Here is a 13,059-nt window from a genome sequence, read left to right as displayed (position 1 = left end):
GGGCAAGTGTATGTGGAGCCATGATGGAATCTTCAGGGAAAACTGTGATGATAGTGAGCCAGCAGTCAGGCTGTGAAGATCTGTAACTTCTCAGAGGAAATCATGTCTAAATGTGTGCATCTGTTGGAATCAAGCCAGAAAGATTGGCTTGAAGCTTTATCAGGAGTACATTGGTGAGAGGATCAGTGTAAATCCTAACAGGTACAAAGACTTTTGTGCTCTGTTTCTCAGTTTTATTGCATAAATATTTTGTTTCTGCTTCCAGTTTTAGCAACAAACTCATCGGGGTCTCCTGTCCCTTCTCATGTACTTTTAAAAGCCTATCCTACCATAGACACTAAAAATCAGTGGCCTCAGCAGGGAGGGGAAGTAATATCCTTGACAGCTTCTGCCTTGGTGTTAAAAAGGCTTAGTTATCAAGAAGATGAAATTCTTCCTGAACTACTAGAATATACTGTAAAAATTTCTGACTCTCCCTTCAAATCTCAAGCTTTTGGGCAATCATGAATATTTTAGCTATGAATTATGGACTTCTTAGATAACACATAATGGCTTGATTTGTTATAAAAAAAGAATGCCTCTTTCATAAAAAACAAATGCTTGTGTACCAAGTACTTTTACTAACCTTGATCTTAGCCAAAAGGCCGAGAAGCAATATTCCAAGTACTTTTTAAAGAATTCTCCATTCTCTACCATCTCGTTTCACCCAATACCTTTCCAAAATTCATCAAATATTTATGAGTCCTGTAGTGTAATAGACTAAATTTTAAAGAAAACCTTATGAAGAAAAAAACAAAGAAAGATTTATAAATTATCAAGAAGCCATGGAGGAAGGATGCAAGGAAAGGAGGGGAGAAAATAATGAGCTCATGCTCAAATAGAAAGAAAATGTTTACAAAAAGGTAGTGACAATATATGTATGTACAGATGTGTTCGACAAAATAGATTTATGTATGGATTTTGATGAGAGCTGTAAGAGACCCCAAATTTCAACTTTTAAAATGTTGAGAATTCCATTTTCCATGAACTACTTAGAGCCTTTCACACATCTCACTTTCATTATATTCTCTGTCCAGTGTTCTGGCTTAAAAGTACTATTTAATCATTTGTTTAGAGGGAAATCAGAACAAGGAATTTTGTGTTAGAAATTTTTTTTTCACAAAGCAAAATAAAGGGTGACAGCATTGACATTCAACAATCCTAAAAGTGGGCTAACTCTTTAATATAAAGCAGCACTATCTCAACATGTTTCCATTGTTGGTTTGTCAGTGTGCAGATTTAAATTTTTTTTATTTGGGACTCATACAACTCTTAACACAGTCCATACATACATCGATTGTGTAAAGCACATTTGTATATTTATTGCCCTCATCATTCTCAAGACATTTGCTCTCCACTTAAGTCCTCATTTTTTATCCTCTCTCCTCACTTCCACCTCCCTCTTGAACACTTGATAATTTATAAATTATTATTCTGTCCGACATCCCCCTTCACCCATTTTCTATTTTCCATACCCCAGGGAGGAGATCATATGCAGATCCTTGTAATCTATTCCCACTTTCCAACACACCCTCCCTCTACCGTACCTGTATCGCTACTCACACCACTGGTCCTGAAGGGATCATCCGCCCTGGATTCCCTGTGTTTCCAGTTCCTGTCTGTGCCGGTGTACATCCTCTGGTATAGCCAGACTTGCAAGGTAGAATTGGGATCATGATAGTAGTTTGCATTTGTGTAGTGGGAGGGGCAGTAAACATTTAGGAACTAGAAGAAAGTTGTATTTTCATCGTTGCTACATCGCACACTGATTGGCTCATCTCCTCCCTGAGACACTTCTGTAAAGGGGTATTCAGTGGCCTACAAATGGACTTTGGGTCTCAGCTCCGCACTCCACCCCTTCATTCACTATGGTAAGATCTTTTTGTTCTGATGATGCCTGGTACCTGATCTCTTTGACACCTCGTGATCTCACAGTTTGGTGTGCTTCTTCCAAGTGTGCTTTGTTGCTTCTGAGCTAGATGGCCACTTGTTTAACTTCAAGCATTTAAGACGCCAGGCACTGTATCTTTTGATAGCTGGGCACCATCATCTTTCTTAGCCACATTTGCTTTTGCACCCATTTCTCTTCAGCAAGTATATCATGGAGGTTAGCACACAATTATATGATTTTAGTTCTTTGATGCCTGATAACGGATCCCTTAGGCACCTCGTGATCACACAAACTAAAGTGTGTCTTCCATGTGGGCTTTGTTTCTTCTGAGCTAGATAGTCGCTTGTTTACCTTCAAGCCTTTAAGACAGCAGTCGCTGTCTCTATGATAGGCAGCACCATCAGCTTTCTTCAACACATTTGCTTGTTCATCTGATTTTTCTTCAGTGGTTATGTCCGGAAGGTGAGCAACATAGAATGCCAATTTAATAGAACAAAGTATTCTTGCATTGAGGGAGTACTTGAGTGGAGGCCCAATGTCCTTCTGCTACCTTAATACTAAACCTATAAATATATGCACATATATCTATTTCCCTATCCTAATATAAAATATATTTACAGATACACATGTCTTTATCTAGACCTCTATAAATGCCCTTTGCCTCCCAGCTCTTTCCTCTATTTTCTTTGATTTTCCTCCTGTCCCACTATCATGCTCAGTCTCCACCTGGGTTTCAGCAATTCCTCTTGGTTACATTAACCTTGATCATGCCCTACCACGCCTCCACACTCTTCTCACCACCAATTTGGTCACTTGTTGTTCCCTTGTCCCTGGATTTGTTAACACCGCTACCTTCCCCACCCACCCACCGCTTCCTCTCCCATGTACCCCCAGGACTGTCGGTCCCATATTTTCCTCCTCCAGATTGTTCACCCAGCCTATCTTATTTAGACAGACCTCCAGAGATAATAACATGCACAAAAACAAGACAGAACACAACCACGCAACAATATACGGCAAAACAACAATGGCAAACCAATGACAACAAGAAAGAAAAGCTTGTAGTTAGTTCAAGGATTGTTTTTTGGCCTTTAGGAGTGCTTTCCAGTCAAGTCTTTTGGGCCACCATGCCCTTGCCTCACCTAAAGTCTACCTTCAGCATTCCCTGGGGACTTGCCATTCCATTCCCTTGATGTTCTGTTGCACCCCTTAGTGTTTTGCCTGGGTGTGGCAGGATCAGATCGGGTGAAATTCCCACACTGTGTCTCTGGTGGTGTCTCCTGTAGGGCAATGGGTCAGTGAGGGGCGTCATGTCTCCTAGTGGTGCTGGCCATGTGGTCCTTTCTGTGGACTGGCTCTTCTAATCGGGAACATTGTCCTCATGGCCTGGTAGGCCAGGATGTGCTCCACTCTTGCCTTCATCTGCTCCCATGTGCAAGTTCTGGAAACAAATTCCACTTCATGTTACATGATATTTTTAATCCCTCATCAGGTTTAAAAGTGGAATAAAAATAAAATTAAAATCTCATCAAGCGTAAAGCTATACTGAGCAGTATTGAGCATCAATCTGTCCTAATGAACCAGGTTAAACTATGGCACAGCAAATTTGCTATTTAAAAAAAATAATGGGTTGTACACATTTCAGTATAATAAATGTTTTCAATACATTTTAGAAAGGAAGACGAGAGAAGAAAAATATAGACAAATCTTACAAGAAAATTAAGGGGAGTTCTTTGCGAAGTGAATAAATGATAGTACACAACAACCTTAGATTATCATACACAGCAACAGTATTCTAAATCAACTGATATTTTAAAATATCAAAAGTAAAACAAATTTTGAGATTGAAAATAGGAAACCAGAGCTATCGATTTTAATCAAGACATTTTCAAAATAAACATAATAGGATAATTATAGAACTTCCAAATAATAATTGCTCTTTTACCAATTCCCAGCTAGTTGAGTATTTTCATCAGGATAGAATGCTGAATTTTATTAAATGGTTTTTAATAGAGTTAAAATTAAGTGTTTTTTAATAAAATCACTTGTTTTACTTTTGTTTTATATTAATGAAGTGTATCACATTGAATTCCTAATGCTGATCCAATTTGCAAATCTGGAATAAATTTCAATTGATCATTATGATCCAGAAAATGGAAAGTTAAATAAAAGAATCAACAATAAGTTTGTTTATTTAGAAATAGTTACAAAATAAGCAAACATCTGGTAGTTCTATTTAGGTAAAGAAGAAAAAATTCAAATATAACTAAGGAATGCAAGAATGTCACAACAACACCTACTGAAATGATAACAAAAATCCCTCCCACAAATTATGAAAATCCAGAAGAAATAAGGAAATGGTGACAAAATGGCTGTATCAATGGGCACAAACATAAAAAATGATTATGAGGATATATAGAGGAAATAATTTCCTCACCTAATGGTGGAAATAATATCACATGTAAGTAAAATATCAATAGAGATCATTTTTAATGGCTGCAACAGTACACTGCTATCTGATTCAGAAAAGGATCTGTTATGAAAAATATCATGGCCTTAGTCAGTCAAATAATGACTGAATGCATAGAATTCCAGGCGTGGAAACTATAGTCATTTGGGTCACTGCCTCATGCAGCTTACTTATTGCTTCAGGTACAACTCAAACCTGATCTCATATCTACCACTTCCATTAAATTATGTACTGGTGTTGTGTATGTCTAACTATATAAGTCTGTGCATCAGACAACACCAAGTTCCAGATGATCAATTCAGGTTGCAGGGTTACTTAGTGGCTTATGGTGAGAGATTCAATCTCTCCTAAAACTCAGTAACATGTCACAGCTGTTTCTCAAGGGGGAAGTAGATGGCAGTGCTTGTACAAAGATGGCAGTGCTTTGCCCCCAATCCTAAGGTTCTGTGCTGCAATTTAGCAACAGAGTCCTTCCAGAGACTCCAAAATGCATCTCTGTCTGCCACAGATGCTTAAAGAACTGTTGGATCGCTGAGTATCATATGACTGAAGTGGCAGAGTGACTTCACAGTAGCCTGAAATTTCTCCAAATCTTTCTTTTTTGTAGGACATGATTCAAAGATTGCAAAGTTTCAAGTCACTTGATAAATAGGTTGAGTAGCACGCCCAAATGAGGGACATGTAGCCACCAAAATCTAAAAAGACGCTGCAGGTGTTGTGCCTCTTTTTCAGTTGTGCCATAACTTGTTTTGTATTTTAGTAGGAATATCTCAACATGCCTGACATCACTGGACACTTAGTAATTTCAGTGATGGAGAAAAGAGACTGAATTTTGGTTAGGTTAATTTTCAACCTTCTAATATAAACCAATAAGTGGAGTCACTTAGATATACTTCTTACAGAATAAGTGGAGTCACTTAGGTATACATCTTAGTCAACATATGCAATGCAATGGATCAGCATGACATTTTGTAGACAATGTCTCTGTGCTTCAGACAGCAGTGCTGGAGAGTTGAAGTTCCCCTCAGGTAAAAAGGTGCATGTAAATGTTGTCATTTACAGATGAAAGTAAGCTATTTGTGGTGACTCTTATAAACAAAATTTTAGGAAAAAGGCATTGACCAGACTAATAAATGTGGACCATGTACTGTATTAATTTAAACAAGCAATGGGCATGCATCTAGAATAGCAGCTGCTACTGGACATACCACCGAATTAAATAAAAAAGAATTCACTTATTCTGTCCTGAGTTTTGTACAATTAAATTGGAATGTGATAGGAATAACCACACCTGTATCCTACATGTTTGGGTAGTACTACTAATCTTTCTGGGAATACAATGTTTATTTTGGTTTTCTATTTTTCTAGATAGTGGAAATTCTAGTATTTGTACTTAACTTTTCCTAGTATAATAGTTCCTATTCCGCATGCCAGATATTGAATATTGGGGTTCTTTGGAATTAGGGTAATCACTATAAGATGTATTTGGGGACCCACTAGACCCACTGTGAGATTAATTTTGCTAGGATTTTATTAATAACTTGACCTCCATATGCTTCCAGTAAGCATTCTGACTAGTAAGTCTGCAAAACATTTTGAGTCTAAAGGAATTAGTGTAAATTTAGAGACACTGTTCAGTAATTTACCCCAATTCTGATGATTTTTGTAACAGAGTTTGTGCCAACATGGTACTTGCAATAAGATATGGGTCGTGGGTAGCCTGTCAATCAAGTTGAAGACTGAAGACTTACTTTAGAGGTGCATCTGAGATAAATGGCTCTCTGGAGACCTGCCCACCCACCTCTCTCTGCCTTCACCTTCCTGCTGGTGAGCCAACCTGAGACCAGAGAGATCGCTGTGATGAACTCCGCCATTGGATCCAAAAGACTGTGCCCACTGGCAGGTGATCTTCCTACATTCTGCATCATTGCATGTGGTTATGTGAAGTTGGAAGAGGGACTTTGGATTAGTATTAAATTTATGGACTTGAGTTGGAGTGGACTGGGATCTTTTTCTAAAACATAAAGCTTCTTGATACAAAGCTCTTTCTTACACATATATGATGTTATTGGATTTGTTTCTTAGTCAACCCAGCCTAACACAATTTTCTTTCCCCCACTGAATAGTCACTCTTGTAAAAGGTTGTAGATTTCTTTATGGAAGGCTTGAGAAAGACTAACAGTATAAAATTATGACAGTATGTGAGATCATTCCTACAAAGTACTTAATTCAAGGGCTTGGGGGTCAACAAACTGGCTCAAATGTGGGGATTGATTGAATAAATAAAGATACATTGCTATACACCAGCCTAGAATTCTTCTTGTACAGATCAAATAAACATTTAGTAGATTCCCATTTGTTTCCTTCATTGGAACTCCCTACCTAAATAATCAACACTATAACTCCATACAAGTCAAACTATTCTGATAAGTACATTGACTCTGCTGTCCACATGGCAACTATATGGATGTTGCCTGTAGGCCCCATTTCTGTCCAATATTGCCCTTAATTTAACTTCAAAACATTTTAAGTTGAGAATGCAATTGACATTGTAATTCAGCCATTCTTTTAATAAGATTCTGCATTTGGTTTTTGACAACTCTGATAGTACAAAAAATAAGTTTTTAAAAGGCACACAAGTTTTTAAAAGGTCTTTTATGCAGCCACTGAGGTTTGACTATGAAACTCTGAGTTTATCTCTTTCCCTTAACACTTTGTTGTAAATAGGATCAAAATTTAAATTGCTTAAAAATACAGGACACAAAATATTCAGTCTTCTTCTCATCAATATTTCCTCCATGGTGGTGATATGCTGCTTATCAACATTACCACTTCATGCTGTGGATTAAATTACCCTCTGTATTAATACCAGTAGAGCTATCAATCCTAATGTAGGCAGACTACAGTCTACTAGAGACAAGGTTTGGGGGCCTTGAAACCTAATAAGACCGGAGAAGCAATTTATAAAATGAGTTTTGTTTCCTCATAACAAATTTTATTACAAATGTGTTAGGCAGTATTACTTATGGAAAAATAAGCAGGAACGTTTAAAGATATACATACATGGAAAATATACATCAAGACAATGCTCACCCAGTTCCAGAATTAGGCAAGTTCACAGCCTCACAAGTTCCAAGTTTGGGGATCAAATGTTACATTGAAGACTTCTCTTTTGTGTAGCTGTTGGTTAGGGAAGACCAACAGGAAGATCACTAGTGGCTCCACAGAATGACTCTAAACTTTAGAGTCATTAGAACCCATAGGGATTTGATCACTCTCAGAATTTGGAGACAAGACGACAGAACATAAGCTTAAGTGAAAAGAATCAGAAGCTAAAAAAGCCGTATGAAGAATCAAGACTCAGTAGAAAGTGAGCAGACTTATCCACAGAGTCCTTATATAGGAAATAGGACGCACTGCCCATGAAACTTCCCTTTAATAGCATCAATGCTGCAGACTAAATACAAATGTTGCACTTCATCCTGATTGCCTCAGGTATCATTTTCTGCTTACAGCAGATGTCATTATGGAGTTTATTATTTTGTGTTAGGACATTTCATGGGGATTTACTAAGGCTTAACTGTTTACCCTGACATTCCTAACCCAACCAGACTGACACAAAACTTATCATATGTGTTATTTTGCTGATATCTATAATCAATATTCATGAAAGCCATGGTCAATAATTCAAACTATGTATTGCACTACATACATCTACTGTAAAAGAGTTATTTAAAGTATTGAAAAATAAGGATGTCTCTATGAGGACCAAGGGGTCTGACCCATGCTATGGTATTTTCAATCACTTCATGTGAAAACTGTACAATGAATAAGGAACAACAAAAATAATTGATGCATTAAAATTGTGGGGTTGGCATAGAATGCTGAAAGCACCATGGACTTTCAGAAGGATAAACAAATCTCTCTTGGAAGTAGAACCAGGACGTTCCTTAGAAACAAAAGTGGTGAAAATATTACCATGAGAGTCTACTCTCAGGAAAAGGACACATGTTTGGTAAAGTCAGAAACAAATGAGGAAGACTGCCAAGATGGCATGACACAGAGGCTTCAACAATGGACTCAAAGATAGCAGTAACTCTGAAGATGACAGGGGATCAGTAAATATTTTCTTCACAGGACACCTGTCAGTCAGAACCAACTGAATAGCACTTAACCAAACCAACAACAGAAGAAACTGACAAAACTATACATATACTATCTACCTAAACTAACTCTGAAATAGAAAAGATGAACAGAATCATAACAAAAGAAGAAATGGATCAGTCATTTAAAACATCAACATAAAAGAGACCAAGATCAGCTTCCCTGGTGAATTTTACCAACTTTGCAGAAAAATTGCTGTTATTGCTATTGGGAGACAATTTATAAATAAAAAAAGAGCTAAAAGCAATTCTACTAAAACTCTTCCAGAGCTTAGAAAGGATGAAGAATGCATAGATTAATTTTACAAAGCAAATAAAACATTGATGACCAAACCAATAGAGGCATCATTTAAAAAAAAAAACCTGTAGACCACTATTCTTTTTTTTTTCCTCCTGTCAAGATTTTTTAAAATCATTTTATTGGGGGCACTTACCATAATCCATACACACATCAATTGTATAAAGCACATTTGTACATTCATTAGCCTCATTATTCTCAAAATATTTGTTTCACAAAAGCTCTTGGCATCGCTCCTCATTTTCCCCCCTACCTCCCCGCTACCTCTGCCCTCATGAACTCTTGATAATGTATGAATTATTCTTATTTTGTCTTATCTTGCACTGTCCGACATCTCCCTTCACCCACTTTTCTGTTGTCTGCCCCTCAGGGAGGAGGTTATATGTAGATCCCTGTAATTGGTTCACTCTTTCCACCCCATCCTTCCTCCACCCTCCTGATATCTTCACTCTCACCACTGGTCTTGAAGAAATCATCCGCCCTGGATTCCCTGTGTTTCCAGTTCCTATCTGTACCAGCGTACATCCTCTGGTTTAGCCAGATTTGTAAGTTAGAATTGGGATCATGATAGTGGGGGCCTGGGTAAGGAAGCATTTAGGAACTAGAGGGAAGTTGTATGTTTCCTCACTGCATCTTGACTTGCTCATCTCCCTGAAACCCTTCCATAAGAGGATGTCCAATTGCCTACCAATGGGTTTTGGGTCTCCACACCACACACACCCTCATTCACAGTGATAGGAATTTTTGTTCTGATGATGCCTGATACCTGCGTAATCACTTCGACACCTCCTGATTGCAAAGGCTGATGTGCTTCTTCTATGTGGGTTTTGTTGCTTCTCAGCTAAATGGCTGCCTGTTTCCCTTCAAGCCTTTAAGACCCCAGAAGCCAGATTTTTTGATAGCTGGACACCATCAGCTTTCTTTACCACATTTGCTTCTATACCCGCTTTGTCTTCAGCGATCATGTGGGGAAGGTGAGCACACAAGATATGGTTTTGTGTTCTTTGATGCCTAGTAACTGATACCTTTAGACCAGTATTCTTCATACACATAGATGCCAAAGTTATGAACAAAATCCTAGTCAATAGAATCCAATAATATATAGAAAGAATATGATAAAACACATCTACACCAGATATGCAAAGGTGTTTCAAGACTAGAAAAATAGACAATGCGATCCATCACACAAATAAAATAAAGTTAATAAAAATGACTACATCTATTGATTTATACATATACCTAGTAGAATATTATACAACATTAAAGAAAAATTATTGATCTAAAAATACCTCATAACATATATGAATCTAAAGGACATTATGCTGAATGAAATTTGTCTATCACAAAACAACATATAATGCAAAAGGGCAAGAAAATGTTTTCACACTAAAGAGTATATATTTGACTGCTACAAAGAATGGTAGAGGAAGGGAGCAATAGGGTATTCCTGGCTGGAGTATGGGCAAAGGTACTCTTTAGAACAAACCATGTCATCCAAATTGAAGTCATGTGCTTGGGAAATGAACTTGGTCATGGTCATATGTGAAATTTCAGTGTATTTTTACAAATAAAAGTATAACTTAGAATTGCTCATTTTAAAGCAGCATTACAAACACACAGGGCTTGTGAGTCACTATGAGTCAGAATCAATTCAATGGCAATAAAACAAAGAGCAAAATGTACTAAGAATTTGCCATATTTGCTGTGTTCTCAAATTTGTTGTATTATAGATTTAATAAAATTTTGTTGCGGTTGTCTCAGTTGAAGCTTATTTAATATCTTCCAATTGCATTGATACTACTAGTTATTTGGATTTTCTCCTTTTTTTCTCCCAATTTGGTCAGAGGTTCATCAATTTAGTTCATAATTTCAAAGACTCAACTGATTGTTGTACTGATTTGCCTGTTTTCCATTCCATTTATCCTCGCTTAGAGCTTTACTGCTTTGTTTTAGGAACTTTGGTCCTCTGTTTTATCAATTCTATTTGCTCAATATTTCTGATTAAGTTTTAATTTTGGATCTTTTAAAAATTTAGGTATTTATATAAATTCTTCTTTGAGCACTGTTTTTATTTTATCCTTAAAATTTTGATATATTGTTTTCATTGTCATTAAATTGTCAGTATTTTGAAATTCAATTTTCAATTTCTGATATGAGGTGATATTCACTTTGGTACTATATTATATAATTAACATGAATTTAATTGGATTCCATATTTTTTCAATTTGATTTCTGGTTTCATACTGATATGGTGAGATAAAAACTTTATTGTTTCAAGATTTATATTGACCAAAAAATGTTTTGTTTGGGAAAATATTCCATGTGCACTGAAGAATAATATAGTTTATGTTTGCTTGCTTACTTTGGGGTTACTCCTCTCTTCAACTGTTAAAATCTGTATATATTTGGACTGTGCTATTTGGTACATAACTATTTATAAATGTTCTGTTGTTTTAGTAAATTGACCTCTAGTCATTATATAATGTTCTTCTTTGTATCTTATAGTGGATTTTCCTTTAAAGTCTATGTTGTCATATATTAACATTGCCATTGCCGGTACTTTTGGTAACTATTTGTTTGGAGTAGAAGGGCAGTGAAAAAGAGGAAGACCCTCAAGGAGATGGATTAACACAGTAGCTGAAACAATGGGCTGAAATACAACAGTTGTGGATATGGTGTAGTATCAGGCTCTGTTTCTTTCTGTTGTACTCATGAGCTCCTAGAAATTATAATGTGTGCTAGGGAAATGTTGTTTAATCCTTTGGCCTTTCAAATCAATTTATGTACCTGTATCTAAGATATATGACTTTTGTAGACTAAAAAGGAAATCCATTCTGCTGCTCAGATTCCTTTGCCTGATGTGTTAATCCATTTGCATGGATTATTGATTGCTGAGCATTAACTGCTGCCAAAGAACTGGTAACTACAATGTCTGCAGTTTAATTCCACCAGTTCCTCCATAGAAGAACAGTGATGTTCCAGTAAAGATTTATAGACTCGGAAATCCTATGTAGAATTTCTTTTATCCATGAGCCAGTATCAATTAGGTGGCAATAGATTTGGTTTGATTTACAGTATTATGCATTTTATGTGATGTTAACAGTTTCTTTGTTCTTTTTCATTATCTATGCTGAATGAATGTGAAGTATGTGTGAATTTTCTTTCTTTTTAATGGCTGCTTCTTATTTTACTGGTCTTTAATTTTCTTCATTTTAAGAGGATTCACTAATTTTATTACGTTACCCTGAGGTTTACATTTATTATTTGATATTTAAAATAGACTTTTGTAATCACCTTGACTTCTTTTCCATATGGATGTTCTGTAACTATTCTCTAAACCATTTGTTTTGAAGCTGTTGTGGAAGTTACTGTCTCTGTGCCTTGTAATCGAATTTATAGATATATTTAACTTCAGTGGACTCTTTGTCGGCCTTGGTACCTGTATGATGATACCATGTGTCATTTATGCCAGGGTTTTGTCTCATCTGATGTCATATTTTTAAAAAGATTGATTTGAATAATTATTTTTAATGTCTTGTAAAAAGTCTTGAGGTTACTAATTCTTGCAATTTCTGCCTATCTGAGCTTTCCCTAATTTTGCTCTCCTTATTTGAAAGATGGGAGAAAGGTTTCTACCCTGTCAAAACTTCTAGTTTCAGAAATCCACAGGCACAACCTGTACTTAGGATCGCTATACTTTAGCACGCACTTGATGGCAGTGAATCTGCTTGTTTGTTTTAAGACAATTCTGTTGAACATATAATTCTGGGTTATATATTCATAGTTGAATATGTGGAATTGCACTGCATTTTTGCCTCAATAGTTACTGATGAGAAATGTGTTTTGTTTTGGATTGTTTTATAGAGACCCTATTCTTTGGAGACTGGTAGTGTAGGGACTACACAGGGCTTTGATCTGCCTGGTGGGAGTGGTAGTTATATAAGTAATGCATATGTCTTCAGAGGACTCCCCTGCACAGGCTTTGTCAATCAGGGGTCTACTGAAAAAAAAGCTTTAGAGAATGACACACAAAACTGGATAAAGGAGCAATTCCTTATTATTGTTTGAAGTTTTACTATTTTGAATTCTGGTGATGCAATGAGCTAAGCATTAGACTACTTACTTCAAGTTTTATAGTTCATGGAAATGAGACTGTTTGCTCTATAAAGATGTCATCTTAGAAATTCGGTTAGGTTAT

At 36.5% G+C, this 13,059-nt stretch overlaps 1 pseudogene; it reads right to left on the bottom strand.

The window, feature by feature from the left end:
- Positions 1–502: 502 nt before the first annotated feature.
- On the bottom strand, positions 503–656 carry LOC142435718 (U2 spliceosomal RNA; annotated as a pseudogene).
- Positions 657–13,059: the final 12,403 nt, after the last annotated feature.

Source organism: Tenrec ecaudatus, chromosome Y, assembly GCF_050624435.1.
Source record: "Tenrec ecaudatus isolate mTenEca1 chromosome Y, mTenEca1.hap1, whole genome shotgun sequence".
Classification (NCBI taxonomy): Eukaryota; Metazoa; Chordata; class Mammalia; order Afrosoricida; family Tenrecidae; genus Tenrec; species Tenrec ecaudatus.
The sequence above is the reverse complement of the archived record's forward strand: the minus strand, read 5'-3'. Positions and strand labels throughout refer to the sequence as shown.